Here is a 5,074-nt window from a genome sequence, read left to right as displayed (position 1 = left end):
CGTGTGGACCTGGTTTATAGCTTACAGTTCCCATTTTAAATCATGCTATGAAATCACAGAGTAAGAGCTGCCAAGTATTCCTGTACTACTTGATGAGTAAAACATATTCCAAGTAATTCACCTCAGAGACAAACATCAGCATCACTTCTCTAAACACCGGTAACTTTTAATTGGTACCAAGGGGCTCTGTAAAAAGTACTTTGTTTTTTCCTTCACCAGAAGCCAAGAGTGCTATTATATTATGCATCAAAAACAACCCATCTTAACCATTCCCAACATCTGTTACTATTCTGAGACACCAACTTGAGTCACAATAAGATGCTAAATGAGATGCTAACCACAATTAAAAATTATAACCTCAATCCATCTCTGTCTTCCTAAGCCAGTTTTAGACTCATGATTGAAAACTACTTCATTAGGTTTAAAAGACCTCCATATGTGACTGTTGTATACAGGTTTTTAGTGACGCTCATTTACATACAACAGTAAAAATTTAAAATACTGAAAAATGCGGAATTGGATTAAAGATACCTTGCTCCACAAACGAAACTTCCTTCTTGTGAGCTCAAGAGATGCAGCATTTAAGAGCAAAACTGCACCCTTAGTTTTGACTAATTTGATAAATTAGGACAACATTGTCATAAAAATGTGAGCCAAGCTCTTCACCACACTTTTCTCTACTCTGCACATTCATGAAGTAAGCTGACAGAAGACAGATAGGTTTTTGATGTAGTACTGATTTACAATTAAAGCATTACATTCTTGTATTCGCTTGCTTCCTCTTTCATAGATCTTTTCTGTAAAACAGAGAGAATCATGTCTAAAAAATATATATGTTCTCACTTCCTCTTTGCAGTTCTTCTCAAATTCTTTTCTGGCTTGAAACTTACATTCTAATTTTTACATTTTCAATCAGGGCTTTTATTTTCTATACTTCAGAATTTCAGTCTGTAATACAAAATAGGGTATTAAAGAATCCTGATAAAGCCAGAAATGATCAAATTGCATTACTTTTTAAACTTCATCACTTTGAAGCTTCAACATATCTTCCTTTTATGTACACACAATACGAAGTGTGGATGCATTTCAGAGCACGAACACTTGCATGTGAATTTACTATGAAATAATTACAGAGGTGTGAAACATAGGAAGTTATTAAATGCAATCAGAATCCTTCTTTTGGAAGGGGTGACACAATTGACGTGTATTAAATCAAAAGACAAGCTGATTGAAGGACCAGGCTCAGTAAGTTGCCGAACAAAAATTGATTTGTACTTATTACATTGGTTCTTAGACAAATTCATAGCCGTTCACAAGTGAAGGGTTCACCAGCACATTGACCCTCACACAGCCAGCAATTATCAAACTGAGTGAAGAGACACCACATCCACTCTCTAAGACAACAGTTTATCACTGAGAAGCTTTCAAATATCAGGAATTTTAAGACATCATGCTCTCAGCAGTACTGCACATAAAGCACAACAAGTTCTCAGGCTACGGTTTTTGTAACACTGGTTCGTGTGCCAATGACAGAGATACAGAGGTACAAGACAAGGCTCCCCAAAGGTCAGAACTGACTGACTCCAGACTCTCCCCAGTATGCTGTAAGATTATTTCTACTTGGATAAAGAGAACTAGATGGATCTTGGATGCCTCACCAAGTCATTCCAATGAATTTGAACTGTGGTCACAGACACAGCTGCTTACAAAGAAGCCATCCCAACAGTGGTGATCCTGATACAGCTCTATACATTCTCCACATCATTCTCTCTGTAAAGTTCCATTTTGGATGGATTAATTTAACACACAAATCACAACAAACCACTTAGCAGGCAAGCAAATTACTGTGGACTTGCCTACAAAAGTCACATTAGTACATCAGAAAAACTATAAAGGAGACCCCTAAAAATCATCCCCTAAATAGATAAAATTTGTTGATGTAAAGATGTGGCTGATGACAGTTTTGCTTCAAGGGCCATCTACTCTTCTCGGTCTGAATGAGGTACCTTTTCACTGTGGTAATTTCACTCATGCATAAGAAGGGTAGAGAGCTGAAAGACATCAGTTACTTTTGAAGGGAGAGGAAAAAAAAAAAATCACACCTCCAAGACGAAATAATAGTCATTAAATACACAGACAGGTCAGCAAACAAGCTAAGATGCTAGTCACACTGACACAGGCATTGCTTGACTGATTTCTCAATATTCTAGACTTTAGCCCCATCATCGTGGATGTCTGACACTTAAAATGGTAAACAGGAGGAAGTTTAATGCAAACGAGCATTGCACTGAACTCTGACCCTGTTATTTCTCCATTTTTATGAAAACAGACTTAAATGTTGCTGATTCACAGTAAAGCTGACACTAAAACCCTCAAACAATGTTACATATCTATAGATTGTCATGCCTAGATGTTCCAATGTGCAGCAGTAATAAATTATTCACAGTGATCAAGAAGTAACTTTTTAGGCAACAAATCACATAAGGAATCTATTTACACTTTCAAAGTTTTCTTCTGTACAACCAATAAATATTAAAGGCTCTATTTAAAGAGATTTTTAATATTAACAGGTGTAAAACTGTTTCCTTTCTGACAGCATAATATTTTGCCATATTATAAAGTATTTTTTTATATTGAATGCTTTTATATAAATTATTTCAGCTTATGATGAAAACCATAAGAGAGAAACAAGAAAACAGGAACCTTAGCTAAGAAGAAAGTCTTGGCTGCAAGGAACACAAGCAGATAATCCATGTCATAAGTAAATATAATGTAAGTAATTAAACTTCAACAATCTTGAGAGGTGGCAAAGTATCGCTGCCCATATTTAACATGTTAATCATCGTTTTTATGTTGCACTACAGAATAACAATGCAATTACAGATTGCCAGACAACAGCACTGAGTGCATGTTTCATGAGGGCTGAATGCTATCAGTTCTACACACTGTGCTACTGATAGCATGTCCTATGTTCTCTGTGTGATTAGACCTCCCATGCTACCTCTATCTTTCAAGTGCCAGGCAGCAGCATTCAAATCTTTGATGAACACACCTCTCACACTCTCTTCAACAATATTAGTAAGTCTTTGGATAAGGAAAGCAAGGATTTCAAGGCCTGTGAATGGGCTCCCTCTTTCCTGGAGCAGCCACTCTCAGCCAATGTGATTTTTCTTTGTATGTATGAGAGGAAGAGAACATATAAGAGACAGAAGAGAACAAGATGTGGCATCAGTATTTACAATAGGATGTTACTGTGACTCTTCCTTCTCTCAACACCTATCTACATCCCAAAATCCACAGATCTCAACCACACAGCAGCTCTGCTGCTTTGCTGGCAGCTGGATGGCACCTGGGCTGTCTGTGCCAGAGCTGAGGAGGAAAGCCAGGCGACACTACAGCCCCAGGAGGAGATGACGACAGAGGTGCAACAGATGTTGACAAAGGGTGGTTCAGACCACAGCACAGAATTAGTATCACTGATACTATGATAACAATGTGTAACAACCAGTGTACCACAACAATTAGGGTTAATTACACCACTACTGCAGGAGCGATATCCTGGCCAATGCTGGCCACACACTGTGGAAAGTATCTGCACTATGCTCACAAAACAAGCTCCAGAGCTGTTAAAGGAGTTGACGCAGGGACACAAATCACAAATCATTACCCGAGTGAACATTAGGCAGAGATGTTTTCAAGACGCAGGAATTTCATTATTTATGTAGGGAGACCCCTGGAACAGGAGCATTTCCAAACCAGTAACACTATCTGCAGAAGATTGTAATCTCAGTGGATGGATTTCTCACTAAAATCCTTCCCAATCTCTCACCTCAAATGACAGGGACCCTGACCCTAAAATTATTCCATAGCTATTCAGGATAATCTTACAAGGGTAATCTGTTTTCTTTACAGCTATTCTCTCTGTCAGCATAATCTTCCCATTTTGCTCACTCCATCATAACTCCACCTTGTACAAAGCTGAAACAGAAGATATTAAATCCTCATATCATCCAAGATGCCCAACCACAAGTTGCACCAAGAGACGTTTAGATAGGATATTAACAAAAAAAAATATATTCACTGACAGTTATCAAGCATTGGAACAGGCTGCTCAGGAAGTGGTCGAATCAACAGCCCTGGAGGTGTTTAAAAGAGGTGTAGACGTGGCACTTGGGAACATTGTTTAGTGGTGCACTTGGCAGTACTGGGTTAAAGGTTGAACTCGATGATCTGAAGAGTCTTTTCCAACCTAAACAATTCTATGCCTGTAAACTAAACACCTTCTTCCCATCACTCCCTATGTAGACCAGGGCATTAAATTCAGATGCATGCTAAAAGCCTGATTCTAAACAAACCAAGAGAACACTAGAAAAACGTCCTCCTCCCTTACTATGCCTCCCAGTAAAAAGAGCCATTGCCTCCCCTGAGAAACCCAGGTACAGAACAGCGATGATGCAGACACTCACCAACACACCAAAGGAATTACTGACTGTTTTTATGAAAACCCATGAACATGGGGAGTTTCAAGTCATATGCAAGGAAATCACACCAACACTTAAAGACAACACTGCAGAGCCCTCCATTCTATCCACATGCCATGGATTTCACCAACGAATTGTTGAAGAAGACAGGATGACAAAGCTCAAGTTAGTATAACAGAAATCTGTTCCCTGTTCCATCCAGGGGACAGTGTGCCTGCCCATGGCTGCGGGGAAGGTGGAACTAGACGATCTTTAAGGTCCCTCTCAGCCCAAACCACTCCGTGATTAAACAAACGAACAAAAAAGCCCCGCAGCTGCTGTTTGCAAACACGGTCAGGGTGCAGCCGCGGAGCGCGGCCCCTCGCTGCTGACACGCCGTGCAGCGTGTGCGGGAATACGGACTCCAGGGCCAGGATTCAGTGCACGGACACCAAAGAGAGCCGACGACCTGACAGGTTAAACAGCTGCAGATAACCGGAACACTCAAGGCTTGGAACGTTTTACCAAACGGACTGAGTGTCTTTCTAAAAACCTGCGGGTAGTCCTGTCCCGCCTGTGGCTCCCGTGAGGGGAATGAAAGCGGGAAAAAACCC

The sequence above is a fragment of the Corvus brachyrhynchos genome, unplaced genomic scaffold (genome assembly GCF_000691975.1).
Source record: "Corvus brachyrhynchos isolate BGI_N302 unplaced genomic scaffold, ASM69197v1 scaffold44, whole genome shotgun sequence".
NCBI lineage: Eukaryota > Metazoa > Chordata > Aves > Passeriformes > Corvidae > Corvus > Corvus brachyrhynchos.
This window is presented reverse-complemented; position numbering follows the sequence as displayed.